Source organism: Phyllostomus discolor, chromosome 9 (genome assembly GCF_004126475.2).
Source record: "Phyllostomus discolor isolate MPI-MPIP mPhyDis1 chromosome 9, mPhyDis1.pri.v3, whole genome shotgun sequence".
NCBI lineage: Eukaryota > Metazoa > Chordata > Mammalia > Chiroptera > Phyllostomidae > Phyllostomus > Phyllostomus discolor.
Genome location: NC_040911.2, coordinates 32570724 through 32589083, shown reverse-complemented (window position 1 = coordinate 32589083; position 18360 = coordinate 32570724).

Genomic DNA, 18360 nt, shown 5'->3' with positions numbered 1-18360 from the left:
TGATTCAAGGAATTACGAAGAGAAGAGACAAATGTCCCTGGGCCCCTGGAAATTAAAATTGTTGAATTTAACTTGAATGACTCTGGCCTGGCATTTTGAAGACAGCCATATTAATATAACTAGCGGCATTTGAGTTCTGTGATTTAATATGCAAATAACTAGAGCATGTATCAGAGCCTGAAAAATTCTCCTAAAAGCCTGAGAATAGGCTCATGTGGATTAAAGGAGGAGATGAAAGACTATGTTTGGTACATAATAGGCCCTCCTTAATTTTTGCTCTTTTGAAAGAAATGAAACCTAACCTGAATGCTGTCCCTATTTGATACCCAGGGAAAGGTAATGGTTGCCTAGTCAACAAGGACTAGCAAGCTTGGTATAAAGGTCTCAATAGTTGCCTCACCAGAAGCTGGAAAACTGCGGAGGTGGGAGAGGGGAAGGAAACATAAGTGGAGGTGGATCTGAATGAGCCCTATACTGATACTGAATCAGAAATTATCTGTTTTCATTTCAACACCATTTTGTAAAAGTCAGATAGTTTTCCACTCATTCATCAGGATGGAAAACTCAGATTCAGGCAATAAAGGAGCCAGAATGAAATGATTGGTTTAGGAAGAAGATTTCTATGGATTTGTAAATAACCTAAGTGAAAAGCATTACACACTTACAGGGGATAACAATTTGCTAGGCAATGAAAATGAAAGCACAGAAGAAGCGATGTGGAGAAGACTTCAACTAATTAAAGAAAACCCACTGGAAAATTCAGCTGATCATGCAGGTGACAGAGACTCTTCAGATAATGTGTGGATCAGTGACTCTTTAATAAACTGGCTTATCTCTTTGAACAAAATGAAATGTTACAAGTGGGCAAAGAGAATACCAACCTTGGGGTGAAGTGAGCTAGGTTAATCCACACAGTGATTTCAGATTCATTCAGGAATAAATTTTAACAATACTGGGAGCCCAAATGCAGAATATGAATACACACCATGTACAAGACTTCAAGGGGAGAACATTGGAAAATAGCCAAAGTCATATGGAAAATCCACAATCTGTATCAAGATTTACAAGACCATCTAGGTCAGGACCAAGTAAAACTGGTACATTAATGGAAGTCCCACCTGCAAGAAGTCAGCAAAGGGTAAGAAGCAGAAGCCCAGATCATTACAGAACCAGAGAAAGAACTAAAGCAGATCACCTCTGCGATCACTGAGTGAACTTTTACAAAGATTTGATCACAGTGTACCATCTCTGACTTTGGAGCAGCCTTTGATAAATGAGATTGAGAAAGTTTTTTTTTTAGAAGTCAGTACCAAGAAACACTGAGTCAGCATAATAACTGGACTTGAACTTCAAAATAGAAGTCTTTTTGCACCCTCCAAAACATGGAATGCCATTCAAGGAGTATCTTATCCAGAAATAACCCGTGATGGTGAGTCTTGTGTATTGACTGAGACAGATAAATCCAACCATATCCTTCAATTCTGAATCAGTACAAATTCATCATACAGCATATTCCAAGAGAGGTAGAACTTATATAACATCGGAGAAAACAAATAATGATCACTTTGGAAAGTGATCTAGGAGAATTTAGGCATATATTTTCACTTCATGAACAGGCAGATGAGAGCTTGTGCCGGTAGCATTGGAAATCCCACTTATAGGATTTTAAATACCAGTTTAAATAATACAACATCTGGTGCAATTCTAAGCATGTTAAGATAGAAAATGATATTTTAGTAAACTTACGGACATGAAAGTGATTTAGAGGCTAGTCTCTCAATCCCAAGTCAAAACATGGACAGACCAGAGTCACCCAATGGAAGAAAGACTGTATTTTGCCATGTACAATGCGCACTTTTTGTGCCCAAACTTTTTTAGGGAAATATAAGGATGTGCATTATATATGGGTAGTACTAATTTTGTATCTATACAAATGTTTTTAATTATTTTATTTATGCTTATGTATTAAAAGTATACTCTAGAAAGCAATAGTAATATTTTTATGCAAAATTATACCCTGGAATACAAGCATCAGTTTTGTTTCTAAAGATAGATAGATAAATAAATAAATAAATAAATTGAATTAAAACACAAGATTTTTTTCCTGAAAGTTTGGGCAAAAAAGTGAATGCACATTATACATGGCAAAATATGGTAGTTTCATTGTAGTAGGAGTTCTGGTTCCAATTCAAAATTCTAGCTGTGATTTCTGCTCATATTCCACATTGAGTTCAAATGCTAATTAAATGTGTCGTTCCAGTCTAGTCCAATCTCCAGTTCCAGCTCCAGTGGTGGAAATTCAGAAATTAGCACACTGTTCTTTGAAGGCAGATGTGAAAGAGTATCACCACACTCATCACCAGAAAGCATGAGAGAGAGATCTATGACCCCAGTAATATTTCGTGAAAGTGACTCTTGGCTTTCCTTTGATCAGTTTTTGCTCTTAGTTGATACTCATAACCATTGTATAGGACTCAGGAAAGCAGACCGACAATGTGGCTATAAGATATTTTGTTGGAAATGATACATTAAAAGTCTGTATCATTTGCATTGCAGGGTATGCAGAAGGCAACAAGCTTTGCATCCTATCTTGCTCCCATCAATATCACATCCACTGCATTGATGGCTGACTGTCTGGCAACTCTACCTACCGTTTGTCTCAGGAAAGTAGTAGATTCTGGTGAGAGAGGAAAGTCTAATTTAGATCTGAATTCTCGGCTATGTAAACAGTTATAGTGATGGACAAACAATAGTTACCTATCTTATATTCACTTTTTGAGTGATGCTTAATTATAACAATCTGAAGCTAAACTAATCATGATCCAAATGTACAATATAAGCTAAACCATTGATTCTTGAAGGAATTATTATATTTTCCCTCATTTCTTTTTTAAGAATAAAAGAAAATATAAAAAGTAAAAATGTTTTCTGCATAATTAATATCATATCTTTTATCATTAGACTATTAATATGGTATATTACATTGATTTTTAAATGTAAATCAAGCTTATATTCCTGGGATAATCTCATTTGATTATAGTGTTTAATACTTTTTTTTTAAAGATTTTTTTAAAGATTTTATTTATTTTATTATTTATTTATTTTTAGAGAGGGAAAGGATGGGGGAGAGAGAGAGAGAGAGAGAGAGAGAGAAACATCAATGTGTGGTTGCTGGGGGTTCTGGCCTGCAACCCAGGAATGTACCCTTGCTGGGAATTGAACCTGGGACACTTGATTATAGTGTTTAATACTTTTATAATTTTGATTTAATTTTTATTATTTTATGAGGATTTTGTGCTTATGTTTGTGAATATGTTAAGTGTTTATATATTGGGGTAATGCTGGTACCATAGAATGAAATAGGTTCCCTCTGCTTTTTATTCTGCAGGAGGTTATAGAGAGTTTGTATTATTTCCTCTATAATATTTGGTAGAATTCACCAATGAAACTACCTTAGCCTAGAGGTTTTTGGGAATTGTTTTTAAGTACAATTTTTTTTATAATGGGCTATTCAGAACCCAAAACACCAATTCAAAAGAACATAAACATCCATGTGTTCATTGCAGCATTATTTACAACCACTAAGACTGGAATCAGCCCCTCATCAATAGATGAGTGAATAAAACAACTATTGAACATTTACACAATGGAATACTACTTGACCATAAAAAAGAAAATTTTACCCTTCACAACAGTATGGATGGACCTGGAGAACATTATTCCAAGTGAAAATAAGTTAGAGAAAGACAAATACCATATGATTTCAGTCATATATAGAATCTAATAACAACTGAAGTAACGAGGAAAATGGGGATGGACTCATATATGGAGAGCAGGATGACAGCTAATGGGGAGTGGAGGTTAGGGGGTGAGAGGATCGAGCAAAAAGGAAAAAGGACTCATGGACTGGACACAGTATGGTGATTGTGGGGGTAGGTGGACATAAGGGGACTAAGAGGTAATGTAAAAAATACAATACAAAAAAGTCTTAGAAATATGCTAAAATGAAAAATGGGCTATTCAAGTAGTGAATATCTTTGCATGAGTTTTTTAATTTTTTCTTTTTTTCCATTTTATTGAGGTATAATTGATGTCAAAGACTGTATCACTTTAAGGTGTACAGTAGAATGACTTGGTTTACCACAGTGGTGATTGCGAGATGACTTTCCACAGTCAGTTTACTTAATGTCCATCATATCATATAGGTACAAAGAGAAAAATTTTCTTTAGTGGAGAATTTTTAGGATCTACTCTTAGCAACTCTCAAATGTATCAGCAGCAGTATGAACTTCAGTCATCAGTTATACATTACATCCTCAGTATTATTTGTCTTATAACTAGAAATTTGTGGTCTGTGACCACATTCTTCCAATTCCTGCACAAGACCCGCTGGCCTCCTTGTGATACCCACAAACTTGATCTCATTTTCTACGACTCTTCTATGGGTTCTGACTCTTTGTGTTCCTTAAAGATTTGGGTCCTATTTATTGTTTTTTAAAGAATTTGGTATATTTCTTTCTAAATTATACAATTTGTGGGCCATAGAATTGTTTGTATTATTCCCTTATATTTTTGATATCCGTGAATGAATAGTAATAACTACTCTTTTTACTTTATTTTTAATTTTCCATTTATTGATTTTTAGGGAGAGAGAGGAAGGGTTGAAAGAGAGAGACATCAACTTGTTGTCTACTTATGTATGCATTCATTGGTTGATTGTTGTAAATGCCCTGACTGCAGATTGAACCTACAACCTTGGTGTATTGGGATGATGCTCTATTCAACTGAGCTGCACTGCCTGGGCTCTTTTAAAAAAATTATTAAATTATTGGGGGACATTGGTTAGGAGGATCCTATAGTTTCAAGTGTATGTTTCCATGATATAGGATCTAATATTGTACTGTGGACCCATCACCCAAATTCAAACCATGTTCTGTTACCATATACTAGGCCCCTTCTTTCTCCCACTACACCCCAACCCCTTCCCTCTGGCAACCACCTCACTGCTTTGTCATGAGTGTCAGTTTTATATCCCATGTATGAGTTATGAGTGGCATGATATGGTTTTTAGCTTTTATGGCTGAGTTATTTTGCTTAGCTTATATTCTCAGGGTCCATCCTGTTGTTGCAAGTGGCAGTATTTCATCTTTTCTTATGGCCGAATGATATTCTGTTGTACGTATCATGTACCACATCATGTCTATCCAGTCCTCTATCGAAGGACACTTTGGTTGCCTTCATGTATTGACCACCATGATAATGCCACAATGTACATGGGGGTGCATATATATCTGTGAGTACATGTTCTCAAGTTTTTAGGGTAGATGCAAGTCAAGCACGTGTGATCATTCTCTTTTCTCTTTTATTTTGATTAGCTTGCTAGCTATAATTTTTTTTTCAGTTTTCAAAGAATTAGCATTTGGTTATTGTCAATTGTTTTCCTGTTTTAAATGTTATTATTTTCTGGCCTAATTGCTTCTTTCTTCCTCTTACTTAAGGCTTAAATTGCCCATCTTTCTCTAGTTTCCTAAGGACTAATTTAAGTTGTTGATTTTAGAAATTTCTCTTTTCTAATGTACTCACTTAATGCTATAACATTTGCTCTAAGCACTCCTTTGGCTGTATCCCCCAAAATGCAGTAAGTTGTATTTCATAAAAACTTAGTTTAATATATATTTAAATCTCATGAGATTCATTCTTTAACCCTTGTGTTATTTAGAAGCACATTCTTTAATTACAAAATATTGGGAGATGTTTCAGTTATATTTCTATTATATTCTGAGTTTAATTTCATCTTGTTCAGAGAACATAGTTTGTATGACATCTATTTTTATATGTTTTGGTGTCCCAGAATGTGGCCTACATTAGTGATGTTTCATATGCTTGGGAAAAATGTGTACATTCTGCTATCAGATATATTATTATATAAATGTACATTTGATCAATAGGTCAATAACGCTGTTTAAGGTTATTAAACAGCATTATCTATCTCTACTGATTTCTGCCTGCTTGATTTGTCAATACTGATGGAAGAGTTGTTAAAGACTCCAATTAAAATTATTGATTTGTACACTTCTCTTTCATTACCTTATTGCCTCATGTACTTTGAGTAATCTCTTTTTAGGTCCACATATGTTTACCATTGTTATGTTTCTTAACTAGCTTAGCACTTTATCACTATGTCATGCCTTTCTTTTTCTCTGATAATTTCATTTTCTGAAGACTGCTACATTTGAAATTAATTTAGCTATTTCTGCTTTTGGGGGGAATTACTATTACTATTAGGTCAGCATTACTCCCATATTAAAAGAAAAAAGGAATTAGAAGTATAACAACAATGTATTTTACACAAATTAATAACTGTAGATTTAAAAATAGGTTAATTTTCTCTAATCTGTGTGTGTGTTTAAATTTAAAGTGGTCTCTTATTAATATGTATAGTTTGGTCTATTTTAAAATTTCCCTACACTCCCAAAATCTTTTTTTCAAATGGTGTACTCAGACCATTCACATTTAAAATGAGTTGTGATGTTGAATTCTGGCCACTATCTTTCCAATTTGTTCCCATTTTTGTTTGTTTTATGTGGTTAGTGCCTTCCCAAACTTAGATTGAGCCACATATATTATTTCACTTTATCTTCCATTGTAGTTTATCATTTCTATTCATTTAGTAAGTAACCCATTGTTTACAATGTTTATTTGTACTAATCTAAGTGTATTTCCAATGAACTCTGTACGGTTTTGTGTTACTACAAGTCCCTTATCAAATTTCCCAATTTCTCCCCTTGTCTCTTGCTATTTTTGTCATTCTTTCAACTTTTTAGGAAGATGTGATGATCCAACATATGTTACTTTTATCACTAATAAAGATCTTTTGATCAATAATGAATAAGGGTAAAGAAAAGATTTCATCTGCCTCATTGATTCTATCTGTTATACTGTTAGTTTCCTTTCATAGATGCAAATTTCCTCCTGCCAGACTTTCTACTAACATTTCTTACAGGGCAAATCCACTGGCAAGAATTCTTTTTGCTTTTTGCCTGCCTGAGAACATCTTTATTCTCCTTTACTTTTAAAGTATACTTTTGCTGAATAAAAATCCAGAATAAGGGTTTTGTTATTTCAATATTTTCTCCACTCTTTCTTGCTTGCAAGCTTTGTAATGAGAATTTCAATGTAAGTCTTACTCTTGTTTCTCTGTAATTATGGTTTTCTCCTTCTTCACTATTATCTGACTTCTTTCAAAATTTTCTATTTGCTATTTATGTTCTGCAGTTAATTATGAACATGCCTTGGTCCAGGTATTTTGATATGTTCTACTTTAGTGTTGCTTGAATTTTCTGCATCTGTGGTTTGGTGCCCATCATTATTTTTGGAAAATTCTCTGCAATAATGACTTAAAATATTTCTTCTATCTTCTTTCTTTTAGTTCTGGTGTTCCAATTATGTATGTTATACCTTTTGAAATGGTCCCACAGATGGGTATTCTGGGCCTCTTAAAAATCCCTTTGCATTTCAGTTTGGAGAGTTTCCATCGACATACCTTCAAGCTCATTGATTCTTTTCTCAGCTATGTCCTTTCTGATGAGCCCATCAAAGGTATCCTTCATTTTTGTTACAGTGTTTCTATTTCTAGTATTTTCTTTTGATTTTTTTCTTAGAGTTTCAGCCTTTCTGTGTAAATTTCCTATCTGTTCTTCCATGTTGTCTGCTTATTTTTAACCTTCAGAAATATTTCTCCTGTGGTGTAGCTTCCCCTCAGCACTACCCCCCACCAACCTCTTACTTGCTAAGCTTGCCGTATCATTGTCAATATATGTCTCTCAAGGCTTGATCCCTTTTGACTATATTTTCCCCTAGGTGAGACACAAATGGTGGACGAGCCTGGAAGGAGAGGTTACCTTGTACTAGTTGTGATAAGACTTGTCAAAATTCTCCTATGGAATGTAGGCTTCTGTTACCTAAGTACTTGGTTGTAAATCTCACAATAGTTACGGGGTTTCCCTAAAAGTATGCTCCAGGATTTTTTTACTTTCATGTTAGTGCACAGTCAGTATCTACCAGTACATTAAAATGACAATGAAGTGTTCCTACAGTATGTTTCTAATAGCTTTTGCTCCATATAAGCACATTTGTGAATGCCCCTGTCTCTTCCAAATTTGTGTGGCTTTACTATGTGTTTTCGTTCCCTGATAGGTCCAAGAAAAGTTGTAGATTTTTTCAGTCTACCTAGTTTTTTCTATTAGTAAGGCTAGGAGAGACAACTACTTATCTGTTTATCAGTTGACGTTGAAAACAGAAATCCCTGCTAATATTTTAATGACTTTTAACACTATAAAGTATGTGCATTTTAATTACTTTTTTTCGAGTAAACGACCTAATGTAGAAATTTGTTTAATTTCCAACTATGTTCCTTAGTACTGTAATAGGAAACACAGGACTGATTTTTAGCTAGGGTCACTTTCAAAATACTGCTTCTTCAAAGTTTTTAAATCTCCAAGAATTAAAATAACTCTTTCCATAGCCACCAGTAGAGAATATGAAGGATTTTATCTTCTCTGTCCTTGAATTAGGCTCCCATTGAACTTTCACAAATGCTTGATTTCAGGCCTCATTTCTGAACTCATTTTTGCCTGGAAAATGAAATGCCATTAAACTATCATTCGAGCAAAAATCAAGTCTTTTAGTTCCTTTTTACTGAAAGCAGAAAGGTTAAGTAATATGATATTTCTTCATGTTTTCCTTTGGATATCATTTATTCAACTCTCTTCCATCATCTCTGTGAGATCCTTAAATTATTGTTTCTTTTGTCTAGTTCACTTACTTTGAATACAAATTCTAAATAAATAATTTTTAAGATTATTTTGAGATCTTGTCCTAAAGTTCAATAAAATGAGAAGAGCAAATCTTCATGAACAAAAACAGATATTCACTAACTTTAAATAAATGAAGAAAATGTAATCTAAATTAATTACACACAAGTCTAAGAAATCTTTAAACACCAATTCAAAAGAACTTATGCATTCTTACATTCATAGCAGCATTATTTACAATAGCCAAGTATTGGAAGAAACCTAAGTGCCCATCAATAGATGAGTGGATCGAAAAACAATGGTGCATTTACACAACAGAATACTACACAGCAGAAAGAAAGAAGGAACTCTTGCTTTTTGCAACTTCATGGATTGAACTGGAGAATACTATGCTAAGTGAGATGAGCGAGTCGATAAGAGAAAAATATATGATCTCACTTATAAGAGGAATCTAATGAACAAAATAAACTAATAAGCAAAATAGAACCATAGACATGGAAACATGGAACAGACTGACAGTGACGGGGTGCGGGGGAGGGAGATGATGATGGAAAGAAGTGGAAGAGACTAGTCAAGGAACATTTATGAATGGCCCATGGACTTGGAGAATGGTGTGGTGATTGACTGTGGGAGTAGAGACTGGGTTCAATGGAAGAGGGCCACAGGGGTAAAATTGGGGCAATTGTAATAGAATAGCAGTAAAAAATAAACTCAAATATATAATTTAATTCATATTAACTGCAATAATTTAGTAACAGATTGCCAAAAATGTACCATTCAGCCTGCTTTAATAAAAAGGCACGTTTTAATTATATTTATCTTTTATCTTTTTTAATTTTTTCCTTTATTTTTATCATTGACATAATTACAGATGTCTCTATTCCCCCCGCCTGCCTCCTCTAGCCCCTGCCTTCCACCCCCTATCACCACACTGTTTCTGTGTCTATGAGTTATGCATATATGTTCTTTGTTTAATTTTTTCACCTTCTTTCATATAGTACCCCCATTTCTACTCCCCAGTGACAGCTGTCATTCTCTTCTATGTGTCCAAGCTTCTGTTTCTATTTTGTGTATCAATTTATTTTGTTCATTAGCTTATTCTGTTGATTAGATTCTACATATAAGTGAGATCATATGGTATTGGTCTTGCTCTGACTGGCTTATTTAATTTAGCATAATAGTCTCTAGGTCTACCCACACTGTCACAAAAGGTAAGATTTCTTTCTATTTTATGGCCAAGAAATATTCCATTGTGTAAGTATAACACAGCTTTTTTATCTACTCATCCAGTGATGGCTACTTGGGCTGTACCCAGATCTTGGCTATTATAAATAACGCTGCTATGAACATAAGGGTGCCTATAATTTTTTGAATTGGTGTTTTGGGATTCCTCAGATACATTCCCAGAAGTGGAATCACTGGGCCAAAAGGCAGCTACATTTTTAACTTTTTGAGGAAACCCCATACTGTTTTCCATAGTGGCTTCACCAGTCTGCATTCTCACCAACAGTGGACTAAGTTTATTTTTTCTCTGCATCCTTGCCAGCACTTGTGGTTTGTTGATTAATTGATGATAGCCATTCTGGCAGGCCTGAGGTGATATCTCTTTGGGGTTTTAGTTTTCATCTCTCTAATATTTACTGATGTTAAGCACTTTTTCATATGTATATCGGCCATGTGTATGTCTTCTGTGCAGAACTGTCTATTCAGGTCCATAGTTTTTCAACTGGATTTTGTTTTCCTAGTGTTGAGTTGTATAAAGTCTTCATATATTTTAGAAATTAACCTCTTTTCAGATGTATCATTGGTGAATATGTTCTCACATACAGTGGATTTCCTATTATTTTGGTTTCTTTTATTTTGACCTTGATTCAAATCAATTAAGACGTAACATGCTTCTTAAAATCATTTGAAACTAGTTTTTCTTAGGCAGCCTACTCACTTCATAAAACTATAAAATTTTAATAAGTGCAGTGGTAGACAAACAATGCCACAAATTCTTTGCTAATCTTTCCATTAAGAAATTCTCAGTGGAAAGCTTGCTGAACGTAGACATGAGATATTTATCTGTACTGAAATAATAAGGTTGCTGCAGCAATAAATACCTAAAAATATAGCAGTGGCAGTGGAGTAGGGTAATGGGACAACACTGGGACAATTTGGAGAAGTATGATAGTACAGTCTGGATGACCCCAAACTTACTGCAAGAACAATGTGTTTCCTGAAGTGCTCTCCAGTGTGGACACTGAAGGATGTGAGAGGACTTCAACTGCACATGGTGGCAAATGGGATCCTTGCAGTATGGTTTCAGAATGCATAACAGTACTGTGTACCTGGGTGCATGGAAAGCAGAACTTGAAAGCCATGCATTTGGGTATCTCACTCAGATTTTCAAAATGCTGCTGTTTGTAAAAAATGTGAGAGGGGTGGCTAAACTGAGTGAAGAACTATTAATGAAAATTGAATCAGAACTTAATGATTTGAGAAATTCCCAGCCTATCCAGATGGCAAAATACCCCAAAATTTAGAGATTGCTTCGGAAAGTGTAACAAGGAAAAAAATGCTGAGAGTGTGGGTACAAGATGTTTTGTTAACACATCAGAATGATCAATAGATCAGGGTACCCAGCAACAGGAAAGGCTCTCCTCAAAGACGTGAAACAGTGGGATTCACAGATCCTTTCGGAAAAATCAGAGGCTCTTTCAACACTTTAAGAATATGTGTATTGCCCCTCACTCATTCCAACAAAAGCTTAAAAGAGACGAGTTTCTTTTGGAAAGATCTGTGGTGGAGCTTTTTCCTAATGGAGTGATCTCCTGTTAAATCCAAGCAAAATTGGCAAGTTTCTTGAGAATTTTGTATTAGCAGAAACTCTGCCAGTTTAGATTGAAGGGATGGAACAACACAATTATGCAAAAGAAAGAAGGCCATTGGATGTCCCAAACTTCTACTGAGAGAAAGCAGTGTGATGAGACTACTCAGCTATGAACACGAGCCAGCTTTCAAGTAAAGGGGAAAATGCCTAAGAGGGTAGCCCAAGGGCCCTGAATATTGATTTTAGAAGCAAGGGGGTGAAATGAGAGCCAGGGAGGGACCTTACTGGAAACTTAATGGGGTTTGCTTGTCTGAGTTTCAAAATGACTTTGGACTACTGAGTTCTTTTACCTAGCATTTATCCCATTTTGAACTTGAATTTATATCATTCTTATCTATGCTTGTCTCACCATTATATGTTAGGAGCATTGTGAGTTGATAACTTGTTTTGTTAGCTTCACAAGCTACATATGGTGAGGAAATATGACTGGACACCTAATATGAACCTGATTTTTTAAAATATATATTATTGATTATGCTATTCAGTTGTCCCATTTTTTCTCCCCTTTATTCCCCTCCACCCTCCACCCCCTCCCACCAGCATTCCCCCACCTTAATTCATGTCCATGGGTCCTACATATAAGTTCTTTGGCTTCTCTATTACCCATACTACTCTAAACTTCCCCCTGTCTATTTTGTACCAACCATTTATGCTCCTTAATCCCTGTACATTTTCCCTCATTTCCCCCTCTCCCTTCCCCACTGATAACCCTCCATATGATCTCTATTGTTTCTTTGCTTAGTTGGTTTTTGTTCCTGTTCTAGTTGTTTGCTTAGTTCATTTTTGTTTTTGTCACATTCACTTACTTATTAGCTCCACAGCCTCAGTCATTAAATCAAGATTTTTAAATAGTTGACCAAGATAAATTTTCAACTCTATGCAGAGTGTCAGTTTTCCAATCCATGCTTTTATTTAATTCTATAAAATTGAAGTCACTTAATAGAAAATACCTTAACATACCTTTAGATAATACTTTGCATATCTATTCATAGTTTAAAGTAAAAAATCTCATACCTTCATTCTTTTAGTTATAGTTACAATTGTAGCTTGATGTTTTTCAAAGGAAATATTTAAATATTTATCAAAACCAAGATAATAAAAATTGAAATGCCAGGACAGAATGAACAGATTTAGACTACTTAATTAGCCAGCAACAATATTTATAGCCCCTTTCATAATTCACCTACATTCCTTTTTTGTGTCAGTACACATAGAAATAAAAAATACCTATAGCATTTGTGGCTATTACAATGGATGGCAATTACATATTAAGATTAAGAAACTATCTTTAAATAAAGCAAAGAATTCTGGATCATATTTTTAGAAACTAATATTTTGCATTCTACTTCTGTCCACTTCTCCTTGCTTACCCCTGAAATAGTAGGTATTTGCAGAATGTTAACCATAGTTTTTATCTATTTGAGCTTTCATTACTCTCTGCTGGTGTTCACATGCACTTAATGGCCTCCACATGTTGTTAATGCATGTCTTGAGCTGTTTCTTTCTCAAAGCCTGTTGGGAATCCCTCTATACAACGTCTCACAGACACCTTAAAGCCAATATATCAAACAGTATTCTCATTTGCTCTCTCCTTAATACTTACCTTTCTTTTTTGTGCCCTCATTTTTTATTGATGACATCATCACTCAACCACTTAATCAATCTAAAAAGCCTCTCCTTTATTATCTTTATAACCAATTCCTTAATCTTTGTCAAATTATCAGTTCTATATTTAGTAATTCATTGATTCTTTTTATAAGTATGTACCAATCACATACTAAGTTCCAGGCAGTGTATTAGGTTCTGGAGTTACAGTATCATGGACTTAACCTTTATTGGGGACAGAGATATAATGAACCAGTAAATAATCAAGATCTATAATATGCTAGGAGATTCTCTTTATAGATACCCTTTTTAAAAATAGAGTTTTACTTATTTTTAGAGAGAAGGGAAGGGAGGGAGAAAGGGAGGGAAAGAAACATCAGTGTGTGGTTGCCTCTCAGATGTTCCCCATTGGGGACCTGGCTCTCAACCCAGGCGTGTGCTCTGACTGGTAATCCAACCTAGGATCCTTTAGTTCACAAAGGGTGCTCAATCCACTGAGCCACACCAGCCAGGGCTATAGTATACTCTTAAGTGTTTTATAAAATCCAGCTTGAAGAGGGTAAGTCTGGTAATTTTTGCAAAGGAGATGGGGCTGTGAGCAAATATGGGGAGATCGATATATTTTAGGGCAGGGTCCCCCAATCCCCCAGGCCATGGACTGCTACTGGTCCATGGCCTATTAGGAACTGCACCACTCAGTTGGAGGTGAGCAGCGGGCCAGAAGGTGAAGCTTTGCTGAAGGTACTGCCTGAGCTCTGTCTCCTGTCCCGCACCCCCTCTTCCATAGAAAAATTTGTCTTCTACCTCCCATGAAACTGGTCCTTGGTGCCAAAAAGATTACAGACCACTGTTTTAGGAGGATCAGGAAAATGCGCCTGAAGAAGTGATGAGAAAATCAGTAAAGAAGAGAATTTAAAGAAATTTTAGATGACTTTAAGTGAAATCATTTAGAAAGGAGCAATAAGCAACTGACCCTGTTTATTACTCAATTTCCCATCTTTAAAATTAGCATATAACAATAACTGCAGAGTTGTGAGGATAAAATGAATTAATGCATATTAGATGTATGACAAACATATGATATTTGTAAATATTATCAATAGTATTATTATTTTTTAAATTTTATTTGTTGATTTTTTAGATAGAGGGGAAGGAAGGGAGAAAGAGAGGGAGACATCAATGTGTGGTTGCCTCTGGCACATCCCCTACTGGGGACCTGGCCTGCAACCCAGGCAATGTGCCCTGACTGGGAGATCCTTTGGTTCACAGGCCAGCACTCAATCCACTGAGCCAGGGTCATCAATAGTTTATTAAACACATTGTATGTGAATACACAGTCTCCTGAAAAAAGGTGTGCAAGCATGCATGTATGTGTGCATGGGCATATGTGTATAATTTCAGTAGTTGTTTTCTGAATTGAATAGTTTACACATTTTTATTGCTTCTTTTAGTCAATCACAAAGTAGTTTGATTGGACAAATGGAAAATCCTAGCCTTCATAGTCAGAATCACAATAGCCTACAAGTAGGGCTAGAGTAGATACTTTTTGAGAAATGAATATTTTAAAAAGTTCTAAACTGATATTTGTAAAGTCTTGTTAAATCAGTCTCTCTCTCTCTCCCTCTCTCTTTTATCTCACACACACAAACACATGCACACCCTCCTTTTCCATCAGGTATTACCTACAATTCCACTACTGAAATAAGAATTTAGCCTAAGGTTTTCTTTTTAAGTAATAGTTATATTCCTGGCCTGTCTGTCCATTGGTTGCCTGTCTATTGTATAAAAGGCCTGAATGAATTTATTTATAGCCATAATCTTTTCTTTGGATAATAGCTAAAGCTAATGGTTTATCATCTGTACAACCCCGACAGTCTATCTTTCCTGATTCCTTAGGGTAGCTATCCCCTGCACCTCATTACTCTGTTGGATCTCTGAACAGACATCATCCTTAAAATCCCATTTGTACTATTTGGATCAGGTCAGGAAGAGTAATAACTCTAATCTTCTTGGAGTGATATTATTAATCTCGAGCAGGTGAGCTCCAAGGTACTTTCTCTAACCTACACATTTAGAAAGCAGGCGCTTCAGGACTGTAATGAATAAAGCTAAAACGGAAGCCTGCAGCATAAGGGGAAATGACTGTAAGATTAAGCTGTCCTTTAGGTTTGCTCTTAAACCTTGTTTGCTCTGTGAAAGCAAGGGCTTTGAGAAAACTAAATACAAGTATTAAATGGCTCCCATTGTGAAATGAGTCAGAATATTACTCTAATATTAATGATATTCTTTTTTTAATGGAGACTATACAATAAGCATAGCTACATAATTTATGTAGTTTGGTATTCTAAGATAATTGCAATGCCTCTCTAAAGCATTTTCTCTTAATTTCTTCATAACTTACCAAAAAAGAAATATATTATTTACAAAACAAAAAAAAATAAATGAATAGAAGTGAACTCCCTTATTTCCCTGTCCTCCATTTCATTGTAAAACTTGATGCTTGCTGATCTCAATCCATTTGTCCTACATGCAACAGGAAAGAGTGTGTCCCACTCTCTGCTAGGTATACCTGGTTTTCACATATGGGTCCTTTTTCCATTTTTACTTGTGAATAGTTCACACACTCCTTGTCTTGTTTCTTTTTTAGACAGGTTGTGTACCTTAAATAAAGATTTTACTTTCAACTTTTTTCAAACCCTAGCTCCACCTTGCTAAGAAATCTCTGTTTTCAATAACCTTCTTTGAGGGGGTCATCAGAGGAGTGATGCTGGAGCAGATCCAAATAAATAGGGTGTGGTTAAAATGTTTACATTTCAAGGTACTTCTTTTGAATAGATTTGTCAAATATTTAAAAGTAATTTAAAATGAATTGTTTGACATGCTGTTTTTTGTTCTATTTATTGAAATGGCACAAAATTATTTTTGCACACCAACAAAATGACATTTGTATAATATGTTTGCATGGTTTGCCAGTCCTGCCATCAGTGTTCCATAATTTATTAAATGTGATGGTTGCATGCATTTTGCAAACTCTAAATGATATCTATAAAAGTTAGGCTCTTGCCTTTGTAAGGCATGTGTGTATGTGGGTAGTCTTAAGGTACGTGAAAAAATGCAATATATTCAACATAATAGTTGTAATGACTATGAGCAATTTGTTTAGAGTCTCTGTACCTTAGCCTTCTCATCTGTAAAAGGGAGCTATTAATATATAGCTTTTAAAAACACTGTAACACATTGTATTGCAGGCATTGCTCTTAATGTTTATGTTAATCCTCCTATAAACTTTATCAGCATCACTTCACGTAAAAGAAAACTGAGGCACAAAGATGTTAAGTGTTATTCCAGGGTTATACAGGTATTAGGTTGCAGAGTCGATATTTGAACTCAGAAAGCTTGGGTCAAGTGTCAAGTGCTTAAGTATGACATTTTGCAGTTTTGTTCTATCACAGAAGGTTTTATAGAAGTGAAATTAATTCACAAAACGGTTTCAGAATATTGAAAGAGTCTTTACTGTTGAGCTACCAAAATGCTTGACATAATTATTGTGATATTATTTAACCAATAGTTTCCTTATATTTATGCTATGGAAGGCATTATGCCATTTTACTAATTTTCACTATTATTATTGTTGTTATTAGCATTGCTAACTTCATTTTGCAAAGAATATGGAGGCTCTGAGAATTTAAATTGCTAAAATACAAAGATCAGTTGGCCAAACTAAAAAATAGATTTTTATTAAAATAATGCAGGTTTAAAGTTCAGAACTATTTAATACTTTTATCAATGACCTTGAAATGAAGCGAACTAGCTTTAATTATATCAGAACACTTGAATGCAATTTCTAAATCTTCAAAGAAGAAAAGTATTATGATTAAAGCAAAGGAACTCTAGGAAAGTGAAAAAATACTTTTTAGGTAAATTGAAACATAAAAATTATAATCAACAGAAACTGGTAGACATTATCATCATAACCAAAGATTTTATAATTTATGCAAAGTGCTACATGTGTTATAGAAAAGAAAGTTCTAAAAATCTAAAGAAAGGAGAAAATAGGATAAAAATAGGCAATTTTTTTCACTTCAAACTGTTACTATGAATCTCATAGATCGGGGGAGTCAAACCCATTTTCACCAGGGGCCACATCAACCTTGCAGTTGCCTTCAAAGTCCCAAATGTAATTTCAACTCCTTAACAGTTAAGGAGTAGTTACATTTATACAGTCCTAAAATTAGTTTGGCCCTTTGAAGGCAACCAGGAGGATGATGTGGCCCCTGGTGAAAATGACTTTGACACCCCTGACATAGATGAATCTCATGTTAAGTTTACTTTGCCTTTCTGGGATTACTCAAGGTGTTCATGATGTTTCATGTTTTGCTTTATAAATTGCAAAGTTAATTATCCCCAGAACCAAAAAACCAAGAGTAGCCAAGTCAATTTAGAGAGAATAACAGCAAGGAAAATTTTTCTCCTAAAAAAATAAAAAGTTATTACAATTCCAAATTAAATTTCGAATGGATCATAGAAAAGTAAAAATATAAGTAACTTAGACAATATTGAATAAGAATATTTTAGAGTAGATAAAAGTTTTTTTTAAATACATTAAAATATATATATTTTTTAATGTTGTATGCTCCATGGACACAGACAATGAGGAAGATTGACTGATGGAAGGGAGAAGGTGGGGCTGGGTGGAGATGGGAAAAGGGGGAAAAAGTGGGAACAACTATAACTGCAAGAACAATAAAAAATAAAATACAAGTCACAAAGAAAAAGAAGATTTTGCAGAAATATTTGTTATATTTCTTAAGCTGACTACTTGGCGCACGGGTATTTGCTTTATTTTTCTTATTTTATAATACAAATGAAACAGTCAAGGCATTTCAAAATCCCTTTATTTTCATATTTTAAGCAGATCTGATGTTAAGTAATTAATATATTTTATTATATTTTATGAGATATATTTTCATGATTCCGCTCTCAACAATTTCCAAAAACATCAAAGATTCTTACTGTTCTCTATGGAAATGAATCATCTTCTATTTGGACTATTTAGCAATGACCACA